Genomic DNA, 12,059 nt, shown 5'->3' on the forward strand with positions numbered 1-12,059 from the left:
ATATGTTTAACACCCAATGTCATCAAGTTTAGCAGCATATAGAAAAAACAAAACAAAAAAAAAGCCCTAAAACAGGTCTTATCAACACCTCTCTGTATAGAAAACCGCTTGGTGGGAACACTATCTTACATGCAAACAGTAATCATATCAAACACACCATCAATAATTTACCTTTGGGCGAATTTCTCAGAGCCCGTCGCCTCTGCTCCACGGACGTTGCCTACCTCGCTGAGACTGAGACTATGCAAACACGTCTGCGGCGCAGAGGCTATAGTGACAAGGTCCTTAATCGTGCTTTGAATATTGCTGGCAAAAAAACACGTGGTGATCTCCTTCTCAATAGAAGCACATCTATTAAACAAGTCTGTTCTATCACCTTTTCCACTCCTTATAGTGTGGACTTTCCAAAAATAAAAGAGGTTTTTTTGCGTTACATCCCCCTCTTGCGTCAGGATCCTGAGCTCGCTCAAATATTATCTGGTGGTATTAATGTGGTAGCCAGAAAGGCAAGGACCATAGGTAACATCGTATCCCCCAGTTTGTTTATATCAAAGACCAAAAATGAAACTTGGTTAAGCACAAAATGTTCTCATAAATGTGCTCTGCCTCGATGTGGCCTAAATAAATTTATGCAAAAAAACACTTTCCATTTCTGTTGGAGACGGTTCTTACAATATTTCAAGTTTCATAAATTGTTCCACCACACACGTCATCTACCATGCGTCCTGTGGAGCATGTTCCAAGAATTATGTCGGATGTACTTCCAGGCCCTTAAAAAGAAGAATATCTGAACACACTAATATTCCATCTGGTTCATCCCCCTCAGATCCTCCAAGATATAAGAGATCTATATCTGGTCTTACCAGACATTTTCTGGATTTCCATAATGGAGACTTCACCATGATGAATGTTGTTGGTATTGAGCGAGTGAACAGGCCACCTAGGGGAGGGGACTGGTTCCAAGAACTCTTGTACACTGAGGCAAAGTGGATTTTGCGTTTGGACACAAGACACCCTAAAGGACTCAATTATCGGTCTGATTTACGATACATTGTATGACTTTCATGTGTTTTACATAGGGTTTTGTTTTTCTTTTTGTTTTTTTTTTCTATATGCTGCTAAACTTAATGGCATTGGGTGTTAAACATATATACATTTATTCTGAAATATAATTGAATCCTAAGTATCAAACTGATGTACCTATGTTTTTAACCCAACATTGTCACATTCACCCACATCGGGTTTCTTTCTTTCTTTCCTTCTTTTGTTTTATTTTTTATTTTTTATATATGCTGCTAAATTTGATGGCATTGGGTGTTAAACATATATATAAATTTATCATGAAATATAATTTAATCATAAGCATTATAAACAAACTGATGTGTCTATGTTTTCAACCCAATATTTTCACATTTACTCACATTGTTTATGTATCACTTAAATGTAGAATATACAATTTCTAAAATATAATAATATAAATATACTTGTGATATATATGCACATGTGTGTGTACATATATATATACACACACCCCTTTCATGGTTATATTCACGTATCATTTATTATTACATATTTTGCTATATACGGTGCCTAAAGGGTTAACTTATTCTGTCTCCTATACCATTTTCTTCCTTCTTTCATTTGTATTTTCTCAGGTGAACTCCCTTCCTGTTTTCCTGGCTTGCCTCTCCTCTTTTCCATACTTGTAGTGCTATATATACCTTTTGCCTCTCACATACCATGGCTTATGACTAAGGACTGGTTTTAATTTCCCCTTGTTTGTCCGAAACGCGTAAAGCCGCTTGGCAAATCGCATGGCGATTTTTTTTGGATGACCTGTGTACTTTTCTTTTAAAAAATTCCGAATAAAGTTCCAAGTTTTATTATTACCGCATTTGTGCTGAGTCCCATACGCTTCTTTTCTACATCTATTCTTTCCGTGTCTGCCTGTCTTTGTCTGTCTCTATTTCTCTGTCTCTTTGCCCGTCTGTCTCTATCAAGGTCTGTGTCTTTCCCCATCTATCTTTGTGTCTCTGGCTGTCTCCTCCTTCCCTGTCTGCCTGTCTCTGTCCCTGTCTGCATGTCTGTCTGTCTCTTTCCCCGTCTGTCTCTTTCCCCGTCTGTCTCTTTCCCCGTCTGTCTCTTTCCCCGTCTGTCTCTTTCCCCGTCTCCACACCGACATCTTATTACCTCACATATAAGCTTCTTATACTATGAATGTCTTTTGTTCCTATAGCAACTACTCACAGCTCCTACTAATAACCTGTAGTTCCAGGCTCCATTTACTTTAATGAAGGCATGTTTTTTGGAGAGTAACTGTAAAGCGCGGGGTTAAATTTTCCTGTCAAAACATAGTCTACGACATTCCCTGGGTCACATGAGGTGCCTGTGCAAAATTTTGTGATTGTAAATGCGACGGTGCGGATACACTTTTCGTTTCACTTTTTCCCCATTATGTAGATAGGGGCAAAATTGATTGGTAAATTGGAACATGCGGGGTTAAAATTTCCCCTCACAACATAGCCTATGACACTCTCGGGGTCCAGACGTGGGAGTGTGCAAAATTTTGTGGCTGTAGCTGCGACGGTGCAGATACCAATCCCGGACATACACACATACATACATACATACACATACATTCAGCTTTATATATTAGATACCCTGCCTAACGAGCCCTTCATACTGCCTGACACCTAAACACATGGAAAAATAAAACTTTTTTTTCCACTGTGTGCTTAGGTGTCGGGCAGGGTATTTAGTAATAAATATATAAATGCTGGTGGTTGTGCATGGGGAACATTTCAGGTTCCCTTTAAATATAGAAGATAAGAAAATAAGGTAATGCAAGATATTACAAAGATTCATGACTTTACAAAGACTGTTCAATAATTAGATTTTACCCTGCTGTTCAGTTAAGTGACCGAATTTGATTTTTTTCTTAAATATTCATTATGCAGTTCTGAAACTTGTGGTTAATTGACTTTCTCTCGTTTGAATTGTTCTTTCTATGGGTTGGTATTTTTTGTGTTTACTTTTTCAACAATAAACGGAACATTCTAAGTATATAGTAAACGCTAACAGAGCAGCAGGGTTAAAAATAAATTTACTCTATAACAATATTTAACTTATGTAACTTTTTTTTTTTTGCAGATCGGGTTTGAGGCTTGTCTTTTTTGTGGATCCCATGGAGAGTACTGGTGTCATGGACATGGTGTGTAGACATTGAAGAACCGTTGACTGAGCTCTCCAGCCAACAGCACTATATAATGCCTCAAAATAGCACGATACACATGTTCACCTGGGCTCAAGGATCGACAAAGCTGACGTGCATTGCATATGTTGTCCCCTCTGCCATTCCTACGGTTGCATAATATATTGCCTGCCATATGTGTCACAGGTGCAAAAATGCAATTGCCAGAAACAGAATATAGTGCATCATAAAATTTGATTACAAACCATATTCGATGTATACTAGGATTTAGTTTTTTGTTGTTGGGGGGAAACCAACAATACTCACTTTTCATAGTAGTTATTGCAGAACTACATACCTGGTTTTACAGTTGCCAAACCGTTGCCCTCTTGATTTAGACTGCAGGGCTGTCTGCAGGGAGGTGCAGGCACCAACAGATATCGAATCTACCCTCACAAATTCAATGTATCTAAGAAAGTAAATATTTTAATTTAAGAAAACTAATTTTATACTAATGTTGTTCTCAAGGGTACTTTCTAACCGTGAAAACACTAAAGATGCAGATGTGCAAGGAGGGGGGTGGGTGTCACAATTTCCAGTCATTGTTTTTTTTTTCCCCAGGATTGTCTTTTGGCTGATCCTTTTTATTTTTTCCTCAGTTTTTTAGTAGTGATGAGCGAACCTGAACCGAAAAGTTTGGAGTTTGTACTGGACACCGAGTGTTTGGTACTCGGACATGGACTTCTCACACTCCCTCCTTCACCAATTTATTAATTTTAAAAAAATCCTCAAAGTTCTGACATCCCATGATGTAATGTCCCACCAATGTCCATGGTCACTCCCGGTCAACGGAAGGTACAGAGTTTCTCCCTCTCGTAACACTGAATGAGTGTGCTCTCTCGTATTTTTGATAACCAGCCAAGGTAAAGCAGACAGCCCCCAGCTATCAGAAATAGATGGGACCCCACATAATTTTATTATTTATTCCCAATCCACATTTGTTTGCAGGCCAATTGCCCTTCTCTTACCCCCATTTTGCAACCCACTAGCCCTTACTAAGACCATTTTACAGCACCAAAGTTTGGATTCTCATTGATTTATATGGGATCCGGGGTCAAGTTCGAGAACCGAACTTTTGACTAAAGTCCGGCTGAAACCGTCGACTTGTGAATATCCATGGGTCCACTCATCCCTACTTTTTAGCTCAACTTATTGCAACTCTCATCCTGGCACAATAGCAATATAGATAATACATTTTGCCTCTTAAAGGGGGTTTCCCAGGATTACAATATTGTAACTAAGGTCATCTTTTTCCATTTGGCGGGGTTCTATTTCTGGTCACCCCTGATCTGCTGATTTAAGGGGTCTTAATCCCATGCACCCTTCGTGGTTCACCAGGCACCTCTCTAATTTTGGTGGTGGCTGTGTCTGGTATGGCAGCTTGAACGTAATAGGACTGACTTGCAATACTTGCACAATGACTTCTACTATTGGAGCTCTTTCTGGTAAAAAGAAAAAAATGTAGTCCTATTAACCTCTTTAAAGTGTATCTGTCACCATACTTCACAATGCAAGCTGCATACATATTAAAAAGGTCTCGTAGACCTGATGACTTTCTATAGAAATCATTGTAAAGAAGTAACCATGTTTTTTGATAGTTTTCTTGTCTATTATTAAAATGCTCATTTTTATTTCAGAATTTTACATCTATTCTGTTGTGGATTTTTAAAGTAAATACAACAACCTCAACAGGTCTAAGAGATCTATTTAATAATGTATGCAATTTATATAGTGAAATCTGGTGAAAGATTGAAAGATCTGCTGTAAAGGGAACTTGTCACCTACCAATAAATGGTGTTTATTTGCAAATATAGTGGTAATCTGTATGTGAATAGAATTTTAATAATGTCTGGCTGAGAGTAATAATGGAGAAGGGGTTTTATGCTGCGCTATTCACCAGGCACAAGGACGAGAAGATATTCACTGTTCCTTTATTGTAGCTTGAGTACGCGTTTCAGGAGCTCTGCTCCCTTCATCAGGACTAAAGGCACAAAATTAACAGAGATATGTTAATTTTGTGCCTTATGTCCTGATGAAGGGAGCAGAGCTCCTGAAACGCGTAGACTCAAGCTACAATAAAGGAACATTGAATATCTTCTCGTTCTTGTGCCTGGTGAATAGCGCGGCATAAAACCCCTTCTCCATTATTACTCTCTGTTATCTACCACGGGGGCTGCAGCAGAATTCACCTTAATACCACATGCTTATACAGGAGTTGGGACTGGCACAACTCTTTGAGGTGAGTGCAAATCTTCCACTTCTCTCGGTATATCCGGGTAAGACCCTATTGCGCTTTCTATTTCCTCAGTTTTTCTATTAATGTCTGGCTGTCTTACTGGAAGGGCAGCTACAGGGGGAAAATGCAGTTTTATTCTCTTTGGATCCACTGACCTCCAGTCATTGGAGTGTTGTGGGGAGCAGGCACAGTTTCTACTCACTATACAGTGAGCGCTCTTTAATTACCTCCCCTGGTAGTTATGACTTCAGCTACATATTGAGGGACAGCCAGCTGTGCAGCATGTGTGTAGAGCAGTATGCCACTCCTGTGCAGTGAGTGGTGACTCTTGTAGCTCCCTGCACTGCCGTGATGACTAGAAGTGAGTGGCAGCAGGGAGAATAAAACTTGATTCTCTCTTTTGGCGCTGATCCAGTTACACAGCCAATGATAATTTATCTCTTATGACCTATAACTTACATTCCTTATTGACCAATTACGAAAATGTATGAGGCTGGCTCAGGAGCTGATCCTGATTCATACCTAGCAGATAGCGGCTGTGTTACATGGCGGGCATCTGCCTGTAACTGAAGTGGATGGAGTAGTCCGATTGCTGCCGTTTAACCACTTAATTGCTCCTGTCAATCTGTGACATTGGCATTTTAATTACTTCAATGCTTTTGCTCGTGTTCACCGCTTTCCATGGGCTTCTCGCAACTACATCACAGAAAAACAATTGGTTACAAAGGGTCCCTTTACGGCCATCTTAGTCCTCCAGTGAGGCTCAGCCTTGGGGTATGGTTCCACTTGCGTTTTAACGGACGAGTGCAATCCGATAAAACATCAGATTGCTATCACTTTATTGCAAAATTTCTCATGCCATAGCGGAATGAATCGCAGCATGCTGCGTTTGGCAGCGATTCGCAGTGGAGGAAATGGGGAGAAAGTGTTCCCTCTCTCTTTTCCACAGCTTTGATACGATCGCAAGATCACATCACAGTCACATGATGCTTGCAGCAGAGGGTGATTAGCATATCACCTCCGATGCTCTCGCAGTGTCCATCTGCAATTGATTTCTCATGCCATTGCGGCATGTGGAATGAATCGCAGCATGCCGCGTTTGGCAGCGAGTCTCAGCTCACACTCACCCATACAAGTCTATGGGAGCGCATCAAAGTCGCATGACCCTTGGCTGATGCTTGCAGCAGTGTGTGATTAGCATATCGCTTCTGATGCTCTTGCATCGGAAGCTATGCAAAAGTGGAACCATACCCTCGGGATGAGTTTCATAAGAAAAGCGCGGTTTCTCTCTATACGGTAGTGCATCACATAGTATAAGTGATCAAAAAAGCTCAGGTTCAATTTCCCTAGGGGAACTAAAATATAAAGTAAAAAAAGTTTAAAATAGAATATTAAAAAATAGTAAAAAAAAAAAAATAATCTAACCTCTAATCACTCCCCTTGTTGCCAGGTTGTTTGTACCACGCAATGAATGACGTGGAAACTAAACGGAAAAAAAATGGTGTAATTGGATTTTTTACTTCATTTCAATTATAATTTACGAAAAAAAAGGGGAAAAAAATTAAATGTTAAAATAAATGGTATAATTCAAAAACTACAACTTATCTTGCAAAAACCAGCAACTTGTACAACTATGTCTACAGAAAAATAAAGTTATGGCTCTTGCAGAAGAAGAAAAAATGAAAAATGGGTTAAAAAAACCTCTTCACCTGCAGATTACTATTATATTTATCGGTAAATGGTGTTTGGAAGTGACACGATTTCTTTAAAGGAATCTGTCAGCAGGTTGTTGCTGTGTAATCTGAAGACAGCTTGCTGTAGGGGTTAAGACAAAGATTTCAGCCATACGTCTCATCAAACTTGCCTGCAATGTTTTGTTTAGTTTAAGAGATTATCATTCCCAGACTAGGTTAGCTAGAGGCCAGCTAGTCTGGCATGCCCCCTGCTGTGATTATCACCTCACTATAGATATTGTATACTGAGAGCCTGGTGTGGGTGGGAACAGTTTTCTCATCTCTGCTGCATGGCTAAATCTGAAAACTCTGATTTTGTCAGAACTGCTGCACTCACTAATCTAAGTGACACATAGTTGGATTCAGAGTCTCTTTTCTTACATCATGGCGCTCTCAGATGAGGTAGCAAAAACCTGCTGACAGATTCCCTTTAGATTTCGCTGTATATAAATTTAGCCACGTGACATACTGTATTTCCATAGGTACAGAATATCTACATTTTCTTTTAAATATAGATTTATATATCATGCTATTTTATGGTAGTCAGAATACAAATTGCCCACAGTTCCGCCTAGTAATCAGCCTCTTACTAATTCCAAATCAAAATCCGCCTTCTGTTCATAGCTGCCTTACGTGCGCCCCAAAGATATGATAAAGGCTGTCGTGACGCCACAACAGGTTCACTTGCTCCGGGTGTCACCATTTTTAGAGTATATACTATATTCATGCCAAGATCAAGTTTTTAAGGTTTTTGCTTTATTTAGGTATATGTTTTGCAGCTGTGGGTGTTCACATTTTAAGTGGATATCTCTTCATAATGTTTGTACTATGTAATGATACATTGAAACAGCCTTAGTTATTCCTGAGTCTAGCATTGTGAACCTCTATCAGGACAGCCCGTTTTGCTGTTTAATTTTTTTTATGCTGTTTTTAATATTTTCTTACTCTTAGGCAGCATTTTAATTAAGTTTAGGTTAAGCAAAGGTGTAAACAACCTCATTTTGCTTCACTGCACCAAAGAACTTCTTAAAACACTAAAATGTCTGTTTAAACTAGCAGTTATCAGATTTAAAGGGATTGTCCTGCTTAAGAAGGAAAAATCTGCAGTTACACTATGTGAGTGCACCCTGCTGAATTGTGAATGTATAAGAGACACACACTGTCACGTTTCCCCTGTATGCCCCGAGTGGGCGGGCGGTCACACCACTGCATGGCTGTGCATGCTGGCAATTACATGTCAATTAGTCTCATCCAACCAAATGAAAATAGTCGGTATGTCACAGTAAGTATGCAGATTGCAGACATGGGACTGCCCACTCGCATGGATCATACAGGGCAATCGTGACTGTGTGGGCATTGCACCGTGTCATGATTCTGCACTCGTTACACAGTGATTACAGATTTTCCTCCTTAGTGCAGCTAACCCCTTTAAGATGAAGAACAGAAGAAATACAGCCATAGTTACAGATGAGAATCAAGTTTACATGTTGTTTTCATTTTTGCTACTTCATAGCTTGCAACAATAACACCATATGTCAAAGTTAAGATACGCAAAATTGTGTGCCTGACATTTCTGAACATTTTCATAGAACATATTTTTGTAACCAGCTGAATTACATAAATAAGCATAAACTGTTTTAAAGGGTTTTCTAGGATTTCTTATTTTCTGCAAGTCACAATTCAAATGCCCTGACATTAAGAGTCCACTGTTTTGGTGGTCCGTGCCACTTTAGCCGTCGTGTGCGCATTGTCGCTACAGGACCAGCTCGGAGTCCTGGAGCCGCAGCTCTGGAACGCTTTTTAAACAGTGAATTATGGTTATTTTTTAATGGGGTTTTTTTTGCGTAAACGTACGGTTAAGTTAAGTTAAACTTGCGGTTAACTTAAATACAACCCCTTTAAGATTTCTAATTTAGTATACATTTTTAAATATTTTATAAAAATAAATATAGTGCTGCAATTTACTGCATGTGTTACCAGAAATGTAGTATATAAGGTGTGATGATCTCATCTTTGTGAAATCTGTAGATATGAGTTCTGGTTTTATAAAAGCTACAGATTTTATACTTGTAGTAAAACCACAGATGTTGGAATCACATTAAGGCTGTGTTAACTTGGTGACAAGCACAGGTGCCCTATAGGCCCCATTGATTATATATGGATTCATCAGGTCCTGACGTGGTTTCTGTACTTTTCATGTAAAGTGTTGTTTCTGAGGTACTGACCGTGGCCCCCGATGGAAGGGTAAAGCGCCTAAAACGTAACTGTATAACAATCTGCTCCTTAGTTTTCCTTCATTTATTGTTAATGTAGTTTTGAATTAGGAGGACGCTCTAATGGCCACATTTGTCGATGAATGTTATTTCTGGTCTGAGAACGGTCTTTTATGGGGCTATTGAATCGTTGTAATAAAACATTTCCTATTCATTAAAAGAATTGTCCACTGCTCAGACATCCCCTATCATTACCCATATTTGCCCCCAATAAAATAAAAAAGCTTTATAGTCTTTCCGTTCTGAAACTGTACCAGCAGTGTCGGTGCTTGTGTTGCCAGGATCACGTTGGGTTGTGACGCCACACAAGTTCCGCACCCAATTATCACCCGCTCCACTCCTACTGCCTTCACACATATAAGTAATTAACAGAAAGTGAGAGTTGCAGCTGTCACTCACTTCCTGTTACGTCCAAAGGCGAGGAGAGGGAATCCGACAGTGATTGGGTGTGTCAACCTTACATGAACCCTGGGGGAAGACTAGTGCCGGCATGGGAGGAGAGTATAAGCTTTTTTTTATTTTTATTTTAATATGAGGAATGAGAATGGTCACCCTAGTAGTGGACAACCCCTTTAAACAAATTTCCCAACAGTTCATCTGTGTTATTAACCCAATAAGGAAAGGTTGAAACCTCTGCTGCATTCTTCCAGTTTTCATGGGCTAAAGGTGCAGTTCTAGATCTTCATAGGCTTTTGCCATCTTAGAGATTTCTCATTCATAATAAAGCAAATGTCCACACCTGAAAACCATTTTTTTGTCTATGTAGATCTATAATTATGTGCTGATTTATTTAGAAATGATATTTCAGTTAGTTGGGCTCCCTGTTTTTCTAATATAAAGCTTGTGATAAAAGTAAGATTGCTGGCAGCCACCACCACTGAGTGCACACCCGGCAGGGAAGTGCTGCTTGTTTCCTGCAGTAGATGGGTAAGGAGTAAATGCTTCAAGACGAGTGGTCTGTCTCAAGAGAACTGACATTTAGGATAGACTGATTTATTGTATTTTGTGAGAACCGGAGGGATGTTTATGGACCCTCGTAATCATGTAATTTGCTATGAGGGATGTTTGGAGAAGTCATACATTTCACTGTATGGCTGTGTTTTTATTCAGCTTCTAATAAAGGTCTGAAAACAACAGTAATTCATTTGGCACTTGGTGCCGCAAACACCTTTTCTGCGTCCAATGAGCTGCTTCCTTTAATGCTACGTTGCCCCTGGTGTTATAGTTCATTCATTTCAAGATAGCGGAGTTTAGAAGTTTTCCCAAATAAGTGTTAAATATATAATCATAAGACAATGATCTACGTGGGAACCTGCCGGCTATGACCCGCATCTCCATAACGGGTATGCATTTTAACTGAGAGTAACTGCACATATTGGGCTTTATGGATGGTTTTCACTGAAGCTACAGTAGCTCATCCTATCTCTGTGGGGAAACCAGCAGCCATCTCTAAAGGCCCCTTTACACACTGCAACATCGCAAACGACATCGCTGAAACGTCACCGTTTTTGTGACGTAATAGCGACCTCCCCAGCGACATTGCAGTGTGTGAAACACATCAGCGACCTGGCCCCTACTGTGAGGTCGCTGATCACTACACATCTCTCAGGATCATTCTTTGGTCCTTTGTTTCCCGCTGTGCAGCATGATCGCTAGAAAGTCTCAGTGTGTAAAGGGGCCTTTACAGCGACTTAGTTAGCGACTTCCCTTTCAAAAAGCTGCTTTACAACGTCCACTATGACTAGGTCGTTCTGCAGGTCTGTATCGCTGTTGCGTCGTTTTCCAGGTTTGCCTGTTTGACAGCTCACCAGCGACTCACCAGGGACTTTATAGCGATCCCGGCCAGGTTGGGATCGCTGGTGGGATCGCTAGAAAGTCTGTGTGTAAAGGGGCCTTAAGGCTGCTTTCACACTTGCATTGTTTTGCAATCAGTTGTGTGACTGATGCAACAGATGCGCTGCAGATAGTGGCACAACTGATGTGACTGATGCTGCAAAACAACAATCTGTTGTACCGTTTTACCGGCGGCCGGCTATTGTGAACGGTCATAGGACATGAGAACCATTGAAAATCTGCATAATAAAATATCTAAAAGCAATTTAGAAATATTCAATAACAATTTAGTATTTTAAAAAAAAAAAATGACAATGCTGCTAGTTTTAGAAGACCATACTAGGCTTTTTTGGCAATGTCAACCCAGAATTAAAAATCTGTATTGAAAGTACCAGAAAAAAAACTGCAGAAGGTGGTGGTGGTCGTGACCATTAAAACTATAAGTGTAAGTTGCCTCTTCAAAAGAGTAATGTTGGATTCAGATGTGTAAAATCATATAGGCTCTTTAGAAAGCTTGTGGCGTTTAATATTTTTATATTCCATACAAGCAGACCCTCTTAAAGGGAATTTGTCAGTAGATTTTTGTCATGTAATATGAGAGCAGCATGATATAGAGGCAGAGAGCCTAATTCCAGGGATGTATCACTTGTTGGACTGCTTGGTGCAGTTTTGATAGTATCCTTGTTTTCTCTGTTGTCTGTTGTAGATGTAGCAGTGTGCTGAGCTCTGTATAA

The 12,059-nt window shown here is 39.8% G+C and overlaps 1 protein-coding gene across 2 annotated transcripts in view; it reads left to right on the top strand.

Annotated features, from left to right (window-relative positions):
• The window catches only part of FOXO4 (forkhead box O4), a 63,578-nt gene extending 59,888 nt beyond the window's left edge, over positions 1-3,690 (top strand). For both annotated transcript variants that reach the window (XM_075324013.1, XM_075324014.1), the window contains exon 3: positions 3,151-3,690. The gene's annotated coding sequence lies outside the window, so the exon portion shown is untranslated. The remainder of the gene's footprint in view (positions 1-3,150) is intronic.
• The last annotated feature ends 8,369 nt before the right edge of the window (positions 3,691-12,059 follow it).

Source organism: Anomaloglossus baeobatrachus, chromosome 9 (assembly GCF_048569485.1).
Source record: "Anomaloglossus baeobatrachus isolate aAnoBae1 chromosome 9, aAnoBae1.hap1, whole genome shotgun sequence".
NCBI classification, from domain to species: Eukaryota; Metazoa; Chordata; class Amphibia; order Anura; family Aromobatidae; genus Anomaloglossus; species Anomaloglossus baeobatrachus.